The 17,792-nt window shown below is 46.3% G+C and overlaps 1 long non-coding RNA gene across 1 annotated transcript; it reads right to left on the reverse strand.

The window, feature by feature from the left end:
• Positions 1-11,942: 11,942 nt before the first annotated feature.
• On the reverse strand, positions 11,943-14,767 carry LOC125153637 (uncharacterized). Its single transcript, XR_007147532.1, has 3 exons — positions 14,631-14,767; positions 13,863-13,968; positions 11,943-12,103 (listed from the first exon to the last, which is right to left on the reverse strand). It is a non-coding gene; the product is annotated as an uncharacterized LOC125153637 (long non-coding RNA).
• Between the last annotated feature and the right edge of the window lie 3,025 nt (positions 14,768-17,792).

The following is a 17,792-nucleotide window of genomic DNA, read 5'->3' on the forward strand; positions in this document are numbered from 1 at the left end:
AAGTGAAAGAGAGTTTAAATCCAGGTCTGCCTTTCTCCAAAGCACCTGCTTTTTCGTTGACTCAAGAGAAGCAAGTAAGAGAATGTTGGATATGTGGCTGAACCAAGGTGAGGTCCAGCTCATGGAAGACACATTCTGTGTAGCTCAGGGGGAAGAACAAGTATCACAGGCAGAAGAAGCAGGGAGCTGCATCTCAAACAGTCAGGGCTGTTTAAAATGGAACTGAGCTAGGGATGCCTGGGTGGCTCAGTTGGTTAAGCATCTGACTTCGGCTCAGGTTATGATCTCACAGTTCATTAAGTTCAAGCCCCACGTCAGGCTCTGTGCTGACAGCTCAGAGCCTGGAGCCTGCTTTGGATTCTGTGTCTTCCTCTCTCTCTGCTCCTTCCTCATTCATATGCTTGTGCTCTCTCTCTCTCTCTCAAAAATAAATAAACACTTAAAGAAAAATTTTTTTAATGGAACTGAGCTAACTCAACAAGGTAGTCACCCCCCAGTTCCAGAAATACTGAAGTGGAAAACAGAAAATACCTATCCTGGAACATTGAGGAAACGGACACACCTGGTAAGAGCTGAACCAGTTAAGTGTCAAACCCTTTCCTGCTCAGAGATTCCCAGGGTTTCAGACACATGGCTGCTCTTGCCAATCACAGAAGTGCAAGAAAATCTCTGGTCTGAGATTTTCATGGTGAACCTTTTGCTGCTCACTAACACGTCTTTGATCTGCATGAAGTCATATGATATATAGCACATTTCTTCCCTGGGAAATTAATAGCTCATTTGTCCAACAAATATGTATGGGTTACCTACTAGAAGCCAGATACTACTTTTCCAAGGGCTGGAGATGCAGAGTGTATAAGAGACAAGGTACCTGACCTCTCGGGGCTTCCATTCCAGTGGGGAAAAACAGTCAATAAGCAAGTAAACACATAAGCAAGGAAATTTCAAAATGTGCAACTGGTTTTTACAACTGGACTAAAATAGAAACGTGGGGGAAAGTACAATGAGAGGTTAAGGGAGTTTCGAAGATTCTCCTGAGTCAGTGATATTCAGCTGAGAACTGAATGATGAGAAGGAGTTGCCATACAAAGGCCCATGGGAAGAACATTCTAGAAATAGGAACTGCTGATGCAAAGGGAGGGAGGAGGGAGAAAACCTTAGCTTCTCAAAGGCTGAAAGAGGGCCAGTGTGGGGCTAGAGCAATGCTCTGCAAACGTAGGCATGGAGAGTTTGCTAAAGCACAGATTACTGTCCTCCCTCCCCACAGTTGCAGAATCAGTAGGTCTGGGATGGGACCCAAGAATCTACCTCGAACAGTCCCAGGTGATACTGACGCTGGTGGTCAGTGACCACTTTTTGAGAACCACTGGGCTGGCATACAGCGACCTGGGGAGAGAGCCATACAAGATGAAGCCGAGGAGGTCAGCAGGGACCAGACCACGCCAATCTTTTAGGCCACAAATAGTCTGAATTTATTCTAAGAGCTTTGGAGACCATTCAAAGGTTCTAAGCAAAAAAGCAGAATGGCCCGATTTCCATTTTAAGACACTCTGATATCTGTGCCTACCACTGAAGGGAGATGGTTGTTAGGAACAAGGAGATAACGCACAGGACAGATCTAAGAACCGTAACATACTACAGCGAGCATGCGGGGTTTTCACCCGACTGGTAGCTCCCTGAAAGTGGGGGCTGTGCCTTCTACCATTAGAACTGTCCAAGGACCAAATAGCCAGGAGGAGGCCCCCATAAGTTATCACGCATCCACCTGACAAATGCGTGCGCCTCATGTGTGCTAGAAAATGTTTAAAACAACTAGGTTGGGGGATTTGTTGGCAGTGGAGTGGGTAAGAGCAGGGTGGAGGACGGTGAAGCCCTGATTTGTAGCACTTGCCAACTTCCGTTGGGCCGATTTCTACCAACATGGAGATGCCGAACGCGGGTCTGGCAAGTGATGTCAATGAGCAGTTCTTGCAAGCACATCACTGGATATACCTCCCGGCACATATGCTCAACTGGCAGACAGATCACGTCCTATTTGAGAAAACAATCTCTCTCCCTGGCTACATATAGTACAGGGCTCTGGCACAGGGACTTCTCAATAATAAACACTAGCTGAATGTGGCTGGCTGGGCCCGATCCAAGAGGATCCGGGTGGCTAGTTAGATTGTGAGACTCCCGAGTCCCCTGTAGGATGACAGATGGGTAAACAGAAATATTAGTGCCCGGTTAATGAATAACACAGACAGCAGCCTAGAGCCGCTACCAGGAAACCAGGGTGGAGGGAGCTGGCTCAGCCTGACCAGGGGGCCCGACCAGCAGGAAAAGGGAACCTGGCATCAACTATTTCACTTCCTCTTTCTGGAAAAGACGCCGTTGTGCCCCTTCCTCAGAAATTCTCATCTGACCAGAGCCAGAGCTGTAGGATTTTGTGGTGATCACCGTGGTCCAAGGGAGCAGGGGAGCGCGGCTGGGAGGGTCTGAAGGAAAACACAGCCAAGATGCCACAACTGCCTTCAATTCGCCTGCCCCTTGGCTCCAGGTTGTTGTCAGTTCTCCTTTTTATCAGCTTTCTCTACCTCCTGTGGTTAAGTACTTCTGCCCCATTTTTTTTCATTATTTTTCTCTAGTCACAGGAAATGAGGACATTTCTCATCTACAAATTGCACATTCAACCAGGAAATTGGGCCAAAGATCTCTAAGTCCGCCGCGGTGCCTGCCCAGTAACCCACTTGGCAAAAATTTGAAGGTCTGCAGAGATAGGAGACGGGAGGTCTGGTGGGGGGGGGGGGGGGAGGGAGGGGCCGGGGGCCACGGTGAGCCGTCCACCAGCAGCTTACCCAAGCCCTGGTATAGTCTCAGGCTCCTTCTCTCCAGCCACTCTCCCCTGGCATCTGGCAGGCCGAACTACAATCAGCCTCAAGGAGACGGTGTTAGGAAAGTAAATATACTACTTTCAAATCTAGATGTTTGAAAAAGCCGATATGCAGGTACAGTAGTCTAGAGTCTCTAAAGTGCCACAGCAGACATTACATCATTCGGCTTTCCGTGGGTGTAGGCATTTGTTGATCCACAAGCGTTTACCGAGGCTTACTATGTGCTCGGGCCCTGTTCCAGGTGCTAAAAACACAGCAGTGAATGAGGATGAGATCCCTGACCTCATGCAGCTCATATTCCAGTGGGAGAGCAGACAGGAAAACCAATAAACAGACACTTGGGGGCAGTGCTAAGATCTGTGAAGACACTAAGACAGAGTCAGGGGACTAGGTGGCTACTTTTGAATGAGTGGCTTGGAAAGGCCTCTTGAAAGTGACATCTGAGGGACACCTGAGTGGCTCAGCTGGTTAAGTGTCTGACTCTTGATTTTGGTTCAGGTCATGGCTCACGGTTTATGAGATCGAGCCCCACATCAAGCTCCATGCTGGGTATGGAGTCTGCTTAAGATTCATTCTCTTTCTCCCTCTCTCACTCTCTCCCTCTGCCTCTACCCCACTCGCACACTAGCATGCATGCTCTCTCAAAATAAAATAAAATTAAGTTAAGTTAAAAAAAAGAGAGAGACATTTGAGTTGCAACCAGAATGGAAAGAAGGAATCATGCATACCAAGAATTGGCAGGGGAAACGGGGAGAAGGCAACAGAGGGGGAACCTTCCAAGCAAAGGGTTCAAAGCAGGTGCAAGGCTTGAACAAGCCAAACTTGCACAAAAGAAAAGGCCAGGGTTGGGGTGCCTGGGTGGCTCAGTCGGTTAAGCGGCCGACTTCGGCTCAGGTCATGATGAGTTCGAGCCCCGCGTCGGGCTCTGGGCTGATGGCTCAGAGCCTGCAGCCTGCTTCCGATTCTGTGTCTCCCTCTCTCTCTGCCCCTCTCCCGTTCATGCTCTGTCTCTCTCTGTCTCAAAAATAAATAAAACGTTAAAAAAATTTTTTTTTTTAATAAAGAAAAGGCCAGGGTGACTGGAGCTCAGTGGTGGTTGGAAGATCGAGAAAGGGTCAGATCATAGGCGTTCTCGAAGGTTTAGGATAAGAAGCACAGCAGATACCTTCCACCTACTTAACAAGAAGAGCTGAGGCCCAGAGCTTTTTAAAGTGCCATGTGCCAACCCTCATCAGAATGGTTTTCTGACCCCAGACTCCCTCTCAAAAGGAGCCGCACGCGCTCTTCACTCTTTCAACCTGACACCTCATTGCAGAAGAGAAAGGTGGGCAGAAACGTGATTCATGCTGCGGGCAGCTTTGGGGTACAGAAAGTTGGGGAGGGAGGGAGAGATTGGCAAGGTGCTGCGGAAAGAAAGGAACCAGAGGTGGAACAAGACAATGAAATTGAAGTCACAGACAGGCTGACATTTGCTCACAGGACTTTTTCCTCGACCCGCTCCAGAAGTGCCTGCCTCCCTCTCATACGCTCACTCGCATTACCCCGAGTTACTGACTTTACTGCACTGGGCACGACCTGATCGCATCTATTGTTGTCTTACTTCTTAGTTTTTTGAAAGATACACAGGCACATGCTTTAATGAGTCAAATGGTTTGCTGCAAAAAAACAGCATCCCTCACCTTTCGCCCCACCCAGGACATTTACCTCTTCCTGGAGGCCATGGCTTTCACCTCCTTTCAACTAATCACAAATCCCTCACATCTTAAAGGAACTTGCTTACTTTACTATACTTCTTTTTTTAACATCAGGTTTGATCTGTTAACTTCCCCCGATGGCAGATGAAGATTTAACTCTCTCCAATACATGAACACACACACACCTCCCTACTCAGTATCCCAATTACATCATAACTGTGTTACAATACTCAACGCTCACATTACTGTGACTATGTAAATAGTGGAGTTCTATAGTACGCGATCATTATTCTACTCTGAACACGTTTTCCCATCCTGTAGAATTAATAATTGCCTTATTTTTCATTTGCTTGCTTTTCTATATACCCAAACTCTTTGCCAATGGTCTTCTTTCTCTCCTTCCGAGAACTTCGGTGGTATTAGCAAGATATGGATTTCATTTTCTTGAAGAAATCTCTCCCAGAACTTTCTGACCTGCTCCCGTCTGGATGGGTGGCAATTTTTGCCAGGTGTACAGCCGGCCCCTGGATGCTCTTGAGAGGCTTTTTGCTTCTCTGCTCTAGTTTCTCTTCCTCGGTTTATGTCCTCTAACAGCTTCTTAGAAAGTAAATGTTTTTGGGCGCCTGGGTGGCGCAGTCGGTTAAGCGGCCGACTTCAGCCAGGTCATGATCTCGCACTCCGTGAGTTCGAGCCCCGCGTCAGGCTCTGGGCTGATGGCTCAGAGCCTGGAGCCTGTTTCCGATTCTGTGTCTCCCTCTCTCTCTGCCCCTCCCCCATTCATGCTCTGTCTCTCTCTGTCCCCAAAAAAATAAACGTTGAAAAATAAATAAATAAATAAATAAAAGTAAAAAAAAAAAAAAAAAGAAAGTAAATGTTTTGAGGAGAGCCTGGGTGGCTCAGTTGGTTAAGCGTCCAACTTTGGCTCGGGTCATGATCTCACGATTTATGAGTTTGAGCCCTGTGTCGGGCTCAGTGCTGACAGCTCGGAGCCTGGAGCCCTGCTTCGGATTCTGTGTCTCCCTCTCTTGCTGCCCTGCCCCCGCTCGTGCTCTGTCCCTCTCAAAAATAAATAAAACATTTAAAAAAAATTTTTTTAAAGGAAGTAAACGTTTTGGGACTCTGCACGTCAGAAATTATTCTACCTTTGTGCTTCATTGGTAAGGATGACGTGGGAATTCTAGATTGGAAACAATTTTTGTTCAGAATTTTCAAGGCATCACGATACTGCCTTCTAGCTTCTGGTCTTATTGAAAATTCCCAATTCCTTGATCCCTTGTTTGTGGCCTTTGTCTCACTGGAAACCTCTAGGGCCTTATGCTTCTCACAAGTGTTTTAAAATTTCATCCTTTTGTGCAGGCACTCAATGGGCTCTTTTCATCTGCAAAATAATATCCTTCCGTTTGGGGAATTTCTCTTAACACATTTTGTGATTATTTCCTTGCCTTCATTTTCTCTCTTCTCTCTTCATGGCACTCCTATTATTTGGGGCATACTGGACCTCCTAGACTGGCCCACTAATCTTCCCTTCTCTCCTATTTACCATCTCTCCACTTTTTTGCTCTACCCTCAGTGAGATTTCTTCAAGTTTATCTTCCAGTCCTTCTATTTAATCTTTCCTTTTTGCCATCCGTTTTCACTTCCAAGCATTCTCTTTTATTCTTGATCTTGTTTCATGGTTGTAATATCCACTCTGATCTTTTTGAGGAATTTTCGTCTCCCTGCTCTAAGGTGCCTTGTTGGCATGGGTCTCTATTCCTTTATCTTACAAGTTTTCATCAGCTATCTGGTAATTCTTGCTTATCTTAAAGGGAAAGAAAGGAACTAATTTTTTTGAGGTATATGAAAAGTACAAAAAGTTAATATGACATGATTCCAGGGTTTGCTTTAAAAACAGAAAAGAGGGGCACCTGGGTGGCTCAGTCGGTTGAGCGTCCGACTTCAGCTCAGGTCATGATCTCACAGTTCGTGGGTTCGAGCCCCGCATCAGGCTGTGTGCTGACCTCTTGCTCAGAGCCTGGAGCCTGCTTCCGATTCTGTGTCTCCTTCTCTCTCTGCCCCTCCCCTGCTCACGCTGTGTCTCACTCTGTTTCTCAAAAATAAATAAATGTAAAATAAATAAATAAATAAACAAATAAATAAAAACAGAAAAGAAAGGAGCACCTAGGTGGCTCAGTCAATTAAGCAAGGTCTGACTATTGACCTCAGCTCAGGTCTTGATCTCAGGGTTGTGAGTTCATACCCTGCATTGGGCTCTGCACTAGGTGTGAAGCCTACTAAAAACACACACAGAAAAAAGGGAAGGGGAGGGAAGAGAAGGGGAGAGGAGGGGAGGGAAGGGAAGGAAAAGAAATGAAAGGAAAGGAAAGGAAAGGAAAGGAAAGGAAAAGAAAAGAGAAAAGAAAAGAGAAAAGAAAAGAAGAAGAATGGAAGAAGCCACTATGGTAAAATCTCAAAAACTGTTGAATCTGGGTGATGGATAAATTAGGTTCTATTGTACTCTTCCCTCTACTTATGATGTTTGAAAACAGTCAAAGTACCAATGTAGTTGTTGATGGGATTTGGTTCCTTAAGGGCTGTGAAACTGAGGGCCTCTGTTCCTCACTGGCTGTGGGCTGGAGGTCTCCCTCAGTTCCTTACCATGTGGGCCTCTCCACAGAGCAGCTGGCTTCCACCATAGAAAACAAGCAAGAAAGCAAGAGAAGACAAGACAGAAAGCAGCCTTCTTATTAACCTAATCATCAACATGATCTTCTGCCATTTTCTACTCAGCCCATTCTCAAAGGGAGAGAGAATTACCCAAGAGTGAATACCACAGGGTGAGATCACTGGGGCCATCTTGGAGGCTGCCTTCCACAGATACTAAATAACGAATGGAAGTTGTGAGCACATGAATTAGGCTTCACTGTAGGATGATTCTGCTGGGTCATCCAGTTGGGGAACTTCCAATGTCAACTTAGGGTTTTTCTTCTTGGGCTGATCAAATTTCCCAGAAAAACAAACGAGCCTTCTAATCTCCTTCCTGGAGGATGAAAGTTGGACTATCAGTCAGTTAGAAGCCAAATAGAGAAGAGGGCATCCATCATTCCTTTAATCTCCTTTTGACATGCTGGTACCTCTTCCAAGTATGTCTGGTGTCCCAGGTTCCAAAGATCCTCTGTATTATCCTCTCCAGAGAATAAACTGTAGGTCTTTTCCTGGGTGAGGGGCAGTTACCTCATATCAGAGAACTGAGGAGGAAATCTGGGGATTTTTTTTCATAAATTTTCAACCAGTCTCCCTGACATTAGTGTGCTTTCACCTTCATTTCCAGAGGTACCTGTTGCTATTCATTCATGAGCTTTATGCGGACTGTGCAGTAAAAACGTGGCCGAGTCCTGGATTTTCCCACTAGTGGCTTAGGATTCAACTTCCACGAGTCTACTACATTTCCAGTTACCACTCATTCATCTGCTTTCCAGCTTCCAAACCTTTGTTGGCATTACATCCTCTATTGTTCTCCCTGCCCTTATGGCTTTAGAGCCTTTCTAAAAGATCCCCTTACTGTCTTTGCAGTGTGATTTCAGGAGGGAGCCAAAGGGGCTGTATGTGCTCAATCCACCATCATTAGCCTCAGGTACTTCTTTACTATTATTTGTTTACTTGTTTGTTGTCTGTCTCCCCTCTTGAATGTAAGTTCTAGGAGAACTTGTCTATTTCATTCACCTATGCATCCCCAGAACCACTGCCACAGGTAGGTGGTTCAACAAATGACTGAATCAATTTGCCAAAGAAGGAATCTTGCTACTCTCTATCAAAAAGTTGGTAGCAGACCCATGGCTCCTGGTTCCCCATCCAGCGCCCTTCCTGCCACAGCATGTGTGGGATGTAAGTCATTTTGCTAACTAATGATAGCTAACAGGTTATATAAAGTGCTTTACATGTTATAAGGTGGTTTCAGAATGTTATCTCACTTGATCTTGACCATAGCCCAAGCCAGATAGAAAAAGGATTATTACTGGCCCTAATATAGTTATGACCCTTGCCAAGAACTATCCTACGCCAAAGAAATCACCAACCTTGTTCCTGACCTTTCACCTTGTGCCCACTGCCATTCGTCTGGCCCTTTCCATAATTTCCTCTGCAAGTGGAACTCTTAAGGCCTGTCTTCTCTCAAGGAAATGGTCCTCAAAGACCAGAACCAGTTCCCTCATAAAGAAGGGAACAGGTACACACATGGGTAAGTAATTCAAGGGCTTCTGAGCAAAAAGGATGTCTGAGTTTTGTGACAGCATTAGAGCAGAAGAAAAGAAAAGTGGGACTCTCCAAATTCCTAGAGCATAGAGAAGAGGTTGGTACCGGGAGTGTGCTTATATTGCAGAAGGAGAGGGAAGAAGTCCCAGAATTAAAGAGCAGTATAGGTATGGTGGGGAAAGAGTGGGATGGAAATAACCATCTACCATAACCAGCAGACTCTCATAAAATTAAAATAAAGTTTAAATAAAATAAAATAAAATAAAATAATTAAAATAAAATAAAATAATTAAAATAAAATAAAATAAAATAAAATAAAATAAAATAAAATAAAATAAAAAGTGGGGAGCCTGGGTGGCTCAGTCGGTTGACCGTCCAACTTTGGCTCAGGTCATCATCTCGCCATTCCCAAGTTTGAGCCCTGTGCCAGGCTCTGTGCCGACATCTCAGAGCCTGAAGCCTGTTTCAGATTCTCTGTCTCCCTCTCTCTCTGCCTTCTCCTGCTCATGCACTGTCTGTCTCAAAAATAAACAAACATTAAAAAAAAAAAAAAAGTAATGAAAATCTATAACATAATCACAAAGCCAGTTAGAAAATACTCCAGACAGCAGGTCTTATAAAACAATGACATCAAGATCTTGAGATCAGATCGAGACTGGCTTGGACTCTGAAGAATCTGAACTCTGCCTGAGGACCCCAGGGAAAAGTGAAAGCAGGTACAAGGGCCCCTTGAGGGAAACACGACACAACCTCAGAAGGCCACACCATGTCCCAAAGGCACAGGGCACAGAGCTAAGAGGCTGTAAAGAACCCCTCACTTCCCCTGTGCTAGATGTCGTCCTCTTTTGGAAAGTGCCTGCCATCTCCTGGGTGCATAAGGTTACTACCTACCTCCAGAGCCCGGGAGAGCCCTGGCACCACAGAGGCTGTGGCCTTGCTAATGACTCACAGGCAGGCAGGCAGGCAGGCATCTCTCAAAAGCAGAAGTTTAGGGACGAGGAGTTGCTAAGCCTGTGACTAATCAAGTCTTGGTGTGGAAAGAGGTGCAAGGCACCTTATTAAGCTACAAAAGCAGTTGCAGGAGAGTGCACAGCAAACGGCATTATCTAGGATCTTTAAAATAAATATACAGGTATACCTCAGAGATGCTTTTGCTTGAGTTCCAGACCACCGCAATAAAGGACGTCAAATGAATTTTTTGGCTTCCCAGTCTATTTAAAGGAATACTGTAAGTTTATTAAGTGTGCAATAGCATTATGTCTTAAAAAAAAAAAAAAGCAATGTACATATCTTCATTAAAACCTACTGTGTTGCTAAAAAACGCTAACCGTCATCTGAGCTTTTAGTGAGTCATCATCACCGATCACGGGTCACCATAACAAATATAATAATAAAGAAAACGTTTGAAATATTGCAAGAAATACCAAAATGTGACACAGAGACACAAAGTCTGCAATGCTGTTGGAAAAATGGCGCCGATGGACTTGCTCGACACAGGGTTGCCACAAACCTTCAATTAGTAAAAATAAACGCAGTTATCTTCAAAGTGCAAAAAAACAACACACAAATGAAGCATGCCTGCACGTAGCAAAGCAGCTAAGTGTTCGGAGACCTTCGCACACGCAGACGGCACTGATCTTTCAGCACACGCTATTCAGCTCCTCACCAAAGCACACCGGTGATGAGGTTTTTTGGGGGCGATGGGGAGGCTTTTGTGGGGATGGTCCAGAGCGGAAGGCCAAGAAAGAATTCTTGAAGATGTCTTTGATACAAAAATGTGATTTTATTAAAGCACGGGGACAGGACCCACGGGCAGAAATATACTATAAAGTTGGGAAGGTAAAGTCAAATGGGAGGCCTCCAGAAGGACTTTGATATGCTAAAGAGGACTCCTAAGAGACTTGAGGCCTTGCTGTTGTCAAGCTAAGGTTCTTTTCCCTCTAGTAAGGCATTAACATTATGACGGCAGGGGGTTCCTGGAGAAATGTTCTACTCTGAATTTGCCTCAAGTATTTGTCAATGGGCAGCAGGTTATGAGGAAATTTAATTTTCTGCCATTTCCTTCTTGCCTTTGTTCCTCATATCACTATGAAGGGGTGACGTTGGGGTTTCGGGAAACTGAGTCTACAGGTTTCTGGAGATTAGGCAGTTGATAAGATTGCCTTTTTCTTGTAATTTACTAAGATATTTACAAACTGATGGAGACTCGGGTCCTGCAGGACTGTGTTCTCTATCAATTAACCATTTGCTTTCTTTCCTTTCCTTTGTCCCTGGGCAGCCAGAAGTGCCTAAGGAATGTCACAAACATCCCACTTGACCGGAGTGGGGCGGGGGTGCTAGCTTATATTTTGCCTTCAGCCTGCCCTATGCTCATCACCGGCACCGCCATGACTTTTCCCCTTATAAAAAGGGAAACTGAGACTCAAGAGTGATCATTAAAGAACTTGCCAGCCACCTCACAGTAACTAAGTGGCAGGGGTAGGACTAGAACCTGGGCCTGTGTGACTCTGGAATCTGAACTCTCAGCCGTTCTTGTATACGGCCTCCTCAAGAAGAGCATGTCCACGCATGCACACAGGCGTGTGAGTGTGTGTGTGTGTGTGTGTGTGTGTGTGTGTATAATTCTGAAAGCTATGCAACAGTCAACAGTGGTTACTTAAGGAATTAGGGGAAAGGGAAGTAAGTCAACTTGCATTCTGCTACTAAACAATTCTGTACTGTTTACATTTTTTCAATGGCTATGTATGATTTTATAACAAAAATATAAAGTCTTATTTTAAGGAATAATTCTGCTCCCCAAACAGCCACAGAAAAGAAAACTCAAGTTAGTCTAGCATTTAGGCCCTGTTTACTGAGCAATTACTATGTCCTAGGCTGAATGACTATGTCCTAAGGACTTCACATTCATGACTTCACTGAATTCTCACAACCAGGTCTAGAAGGAGGGCATTGTCATTCAGCCCCTTTACAGAAAAGGAACCTGAGGCTCAGGGATGTAAACTGACCTTATCAAGGTCACATAACAATGCAGGGACTCAGCTCAGGTCTGACTGGTTTCAGACCCCATGTTTCTACCTACTCCGTATGCTAGTCACACAGGAATGATCACGACGACGATAATAGCAATTTAAGTGCTTACCGTGGGCCAGACCCATGCTCTTCATGCATGAGGTCATCAAATCTCCAAGGCAACCCCAATTTTACAGATGAGGAAACTGAAGCCACTTATTTGTCCAGGGTCACCCAGCAGAATTGGGACTGGAATCCAAATCACCATACATGTGTCCACCCAGAAAAGAGGCAGAGCTAAAAAGAAAACGAAAGTACTTACTTGCAATTCAGGGAGCACAGATTCCATCCCTCCTCTGGGAACGAAAGTCAAGGGTTTCTACAGACGAGAGGGAATGCTTATATACATTGTTTACAAAGAATTTTGATTGGTGTTGGTAACAAAAAACTAATCTTCACTGCATATAATTGGTTGCTAAGGCTGTCACGAAGCAAAGTCTCTTACTGTTGCAGGTGTTCGGGCTGAGTCCTTGGAATATTTGTTGTTTGGCCCAGTTCAAATGCTCACCGTTTCACAGGTGAGGACAGGCATAAGGCACATCTTAATGGCCTCCCGGCTCCATTTTAAAACCCCTTGACATAAGGGGTTTCATTGCACCTATCACACACGACGTTGGCATCCACCCAGCCACTCGAACCGAACACTCAGTAGTTATCCTGACTCCTTCCTTTCTTTCCTTTCCCTCCCCCTGTCTAGTTTCGCTTGGTTCTAGCTTCTGGAAGACAGGAGCTCGCTTCTCCCTGTCCAGCTACCTCAGCCCAGGTGGAAGCCGAGGCCAACTGGACAAGGGAGCCTAAGGCAAGCTGATAGCCGCAAACCACCCCGCCCCCCCCAAGGTGGGATGTGCGTGACATTCCTCGGGCCCTTCTGGCCGGCCAAGAACAAAGAAAAGGACAGAAAACAAATGGTTAAACTGATAGGGTCTCCGAGTTTACAGTAATCTCATCAATTGCCTCAACTCCAGGAACTCCCTACTATCTTAAGAAAGCCTTGCTAGAGGGAAAAACCACCTTAGCTTGACAATACCTAGGCCTCCAGTAATCTGTAAATCCTCTTTAGCACAGGAAAATCCGTTTAAGAAACTTTCTCTTGCCTTTACCTCCCCCAACCCCACAGATTATAAGCAGTCACTCTGCACAACCGCACTGCAGCTCTTCCTGCCCACGGGTCCTGTCCCCGGGCTTTAATAAAATCACTTTTGCACCAAAGACTTCTTCCAGAATTCTTTCTCAGCCATCAGCTCCAAACCCCACCATCACCCCAGAACCCCATCAAACTCTCAACTGGGCCGTTGCGAAGGACTTCGCACTGATCTCCATGCTGCCCTTCCTTCCTCTTGACCCCTATCCCATTTACTCTCTACACTGAGGTCGACATGGTCTTTTTCAAATCTCTGCCTACATAAATAACCTCTCGTGCAGTCTTTCTCAGGGTCCTGGGAGAGAAATAAGCCGTGCGGAGAATGGTACGTGGGGTTGTTTTCTCAATTTTCCTAAGGATGATACTATCTAATACCATTTTCTAATAAGATAGATGACCTAATTCATTGCATGTAATGGATGCCTTGGGAGTGTTTGGGCTTGATTCTCTGCAAGAAGTGGGTGGAGAGGGCTGCAAAAGCTTCCTGTCCTATTTCAAGTATCAGCGCCACTAGGCCCTTGTGACCTATGGGACACCACATTTCCACCTCTGCAGGCTCATTTCCTACTACCTTTTTTCGTGAGAACAAGAGCTCTCCTCCATTTCTCAATTATAGAAGCCTCATTCCTGCTAGAGGACTTTTGCACAGTCTGTTCCCACTGCCTGGAGCTTCTGCCCCAGGCCTTCCAGGGCCAGCTCCCCCTGTTAGTCATTCAGGCCTCAGGCTCAAATGCTACCAGCACAAAGAAGCCTAGAGACAATGACAATCCTTGCTATTCCATTGCCCATGTTTTCTTTCTTTCACAGCACTTACTTCCCCTGGTCTGAAAGTGCCTTCTTTCTATATTCACTTACCTAATGTGTGTCTCCCCAGTTCGAGCTGAGTGCCACAGGGCAGTTCTATTTTATTCAGGGCTGCATCCTCGATAACCACTGGAAAGCTTTTTCACAGGAAACCAATCTGCAAAAAATACGTTCAGAGAATTTATCAGATATTTTATTAGGTGCCAGTCACTGGGCTCGGAGCTTTGCAAGGCGTCCCATCCACCCAGCACTGTCCAATGAAAACATAATGTAAGCTATTTCCAATTTTCTAATAACCACATTAAAAGAGAAAAGAAACAGATGGAATTAACGTGAATGTATATTTAATCTAACATGTTTAAAGTATTATCATCTCAACATGTAAGGGATCTTAACAGATTTTTTTTAAGTTGTTTTTTGGTTTTTTGGTTTCAGGTTTTTTGTTTTGTTTTGAGAGAGAGCGTATGAGCAGAGGAGGGACAGAGAGAGAGGCAGAGAAGGAGGCTCCCAAGCAGGCTCTGCACTATCAGTGCTGGGCCAGACGCGGGACTTGAACCCACGAACGATGAGATCGTGACCCGAGACGAGATCGAGTCCGATGCTTAACGGACTAGGCCGCCCAGGTGCCCCAAAAACCCGTAAGGGATTTTAAAAGAGAGAAAACATTTTTTGTACTCCTCCTCCATCCCTCCTCTCTGCCTTCTAGGTCATGAGGAGCTCTGTCCTGCCTCAAAGTTTAGGGGCTGGCAGGCTCCCACTTCAGGACGGATCCCCAGTGTCCCCCCAAATGGCGTCTCAGCTTTCCCTCCTTTTCTGTACCTCTCGGTGCGCACGGGCCCTCCAGGACCTGTATTGTGAGAAAGAGGGGAGGCAGCCCTCGAGTGTGCAGGAAGATGCCTTCCTGCACAGATGCAGAACCCAAACAGGTGTGACTCGGGACTAGGGACGAGCTGCCGGGCCAGCAGCCGTCCTACCCGGAAATGAGTAGGAAAGCGCCGAAGAAGGGACGCCAGCCTCGGAGCATGCGCAGGTTAGCACCAACCCGGAAGTGCACGGGCGGGGGGCACGGAGATGTCCCCGCTGACAAGAAGCGCAGATCGCGAAGCAAAGCTCGAGGCTCAAGCCTTTCAGCAGGGGGAACGGAGGAGGAGGTCGCGTTGGTGTCTACAGCTGAGGTGAGACCGGAGGTTGACTTCTCCGCTGCGGGTTTAAGAACTCTAAGTTTGGGCCTTAAGCGGGGGTTGAACCCCTGAGCAGGATCTTTGCGGGGAGGGCGCCGGACCTCAGGGATTCTCTGAGATCAGGAAAGACTTTGTGGGGGTGCTTCTTTGGAGTATATCGACAAAGGAAGCAATGCCAAAGGAAACTTTGTTACAAACATTGTGCCACGTTTTAGATTTACCTTGAACGAATTCTGCAAAAGTCTACGTCGAGCAGTATGATCGTGAAGACGGTTTTAGTTCTAAGAAATAACAAGGTGGCCTGGTAATGGGACATAGTTTTGTAGTTGTACGTGAGTGAGACCTCGATTTCTCAATCTGGTCAGGCTGCTTCTCCAAATAATCTCATTTGTAGATAATATAAGGAGTCCAAAGTTAGTCTTCCTGTCTCCTACTTCCATGGCGGGGGGGGGGGGGGGGGGGGGGGGGGAACCCCAGATGTTCTGTTAGGAATTAGCGAGGAGGGCTGTCCTGAGAACAAGTTGTAAGGGGGTTGGGAATCCGATCGTTGGAGGCCCTGAAAGATCTTTTCATCAGGTCAGCACCGCTGGAGGGACATTGATCCCTGCTGCTACATTAGGAATGAGTGATGTGGAATGAGGTGTGCCATGGTAGGGGAGGGTCTCTGACCCAGTGTGTCACGGGGACACTGTGACCACACATCCTGTCAGGAATGCAGGGAAGGGAGGTTCTTGCTGTGGGAGGTGTTTGAGCCATTACGGTAGGGCCAGGATTGTGGATCGTGTGGAACCTTGGGGGGAGCGCCTGTCAGCAAGAACAGGTGAAGGAAGTTATTGTTTGGCAGTCTCCAAGGAGGCTTGGTTGCACATGCCCAGATGTAGGCATAGGCAAATTTTTTCCCCGGTAGCCAAATTTTGAAAAAGTAAGAAGAAACAGGTGAAATTAATTTTAATGTATTTTATTCAATGCAATATATCCAAAATATTGCTTCAGTAAGTAATATAAAAAATATTAGTGAGGTACTTCTATTCTTTTTTTCTTTCTAATGTCTACAATGCAGTGTATGTGTTTTCCGCGTTATGTGTATGAGCTGTGCGGCCCGTATCTCAGTTATGGTTAATCACATTTCAGGGGCTCTGTAGCCACATGTGGCCTGTCACTACTGCATTGGAGAGTGCAACTCTAATAGAAATAGAACGCGTTGTGGAAGACGTCCTTAGTAATGACAGATGCTATCGCCAAAAAAAAGACCAAAAGGGCAAGTGATGCTTTACGTAGGGTGGGTCAGGCTGGGAAGACCTCAGCGAGGACTGAGGGAAGTGAGCCATCAGGGCAAGGAAAGATTGAGTCGTGCAGGCACAGTGAGCAAGCTTGGCCTATTCGAAGAGCTCCAGGGAGACGGAACGGCTACACCAAAGTAAGCAAGGGAGTGGGGGGAGGTAGGAGATGAGTATCATGGTAAAGTCTATCGGGTTTTGTTCTGAAATCACGGGAAACCATTGGAGGGTCGAAAGTGGAAAGGTGGCCCGATCTGATTTAACATTCAGTTAGATTTAACATTCTACAAAGGGGCTTTCAGAACTCCTGGGAAGTGACTAGGTATCCCATAGGTGATGGAGGGGCTGGTAAGAGGGTAGATGTGAAAGCCATCAGCTGCGGTAGAGGGCACTGAGGACCATTAGCTCAGGTCACCAGGTGGAAGGGAGACTCAGGTTTACATGAGGAGCGTGAGGGGTCTGTCAGTGCGAGAGGACTGAGGGCTTCTCTTTTGTTGGGGTTGTCACTGGTTTGGGGGAGGGGCATTCAGGAATGTTCTAGTAGGTTCATCTGTTGGGCAGCAGGAAATGCGGCGGGAGGTCTCAATGGGAGGATGGTCAAGGGTGTTCTGTTGTGTTCACTTCTCAGGAGCATCTAAGGACATTTTTTTATCTGTCAAAGTTCTGGGGCCACCCCCTCAGTGCATCGTTGTGGAGGTTTGTAATGAAGTGTGCCAGGCTCTCAGGAGGGACTGCGCCGAGGAGGTAGCCTGAGGAGTGCTGGTGAGCCACAGAATTCCCGCATGGCTGAAATGGCTTTGGGCAGGTGGAAATAAGGTGGCTTTACTGTTGCAGTTGTAAAATATTTTTTTTAATGTTCATTTATTGGGCAGGGGGAGGGGCAGAGAGAGAGGGAGGGAGGGAATCTGTGCCGTCAGGACAGAGCCCCACGTGGGGCTCAATCTCATCAACGGAGCCAAAATCAAGAGTTAGGTGCTTGGGGCACCTGGGTGGCTCAGTCGGTTGAGCGACCCACTTCGGCTCAGGTCATGAGCTCACGGTTTGTGAGTTCGAGCCCCGCGTCGGGCTCTTTGCTGACAGCTTGGAGCCTGCTTCTGATTCTGTGTCTCCCTCGCTCTCTGCCCCTCCCCCACTCATGCTCTGTCTCTGTCTCAGAAATAAATAAACGTTAAAAAAAATTTAAAAAGTTGGATGCTTAACTGATGAGCCACTCAGGCACCCCCCCTTTTTTTTACATTTTATTTTATTTTATTTTATTTTATTTATCTGTTTATTTGAGAGATAGTGTGTGTGCGTGAGTGGGGGAGAGGGGCTGAAGGAGAGGGAGAGAAAGAGAGAGAGAGAGACAGAATCTTAAGCAGGCTCCATGCTTAGAATGGAGTTCAACGCAGGGCTCGATCCCACGATCCTGAGATCATGACCTGAGCCGAAATCAAGAGTTGGACACTCAACCACCTGAGCCACCCAGGCACCCCTTAAATATTTGATTATGAACTATTTCAAACATTCATCAAAATATGACA

Source organism: Prionailurus viverrinus, chromosome E2 (genome assembly GCF_022837055.1).
Source record: "Prionailurus viverrinus isolate Anna chromosome E2, UM_Priviv_1.0, whole genome shotgun sequence".
NCBI classification, from domain to species: domain Eukaryota; kingdom Metazoa; phylum Chordata; class Mammalia; order Carnivora; family Felidae; genus Prionailurus; species Prionailurus viverrinus.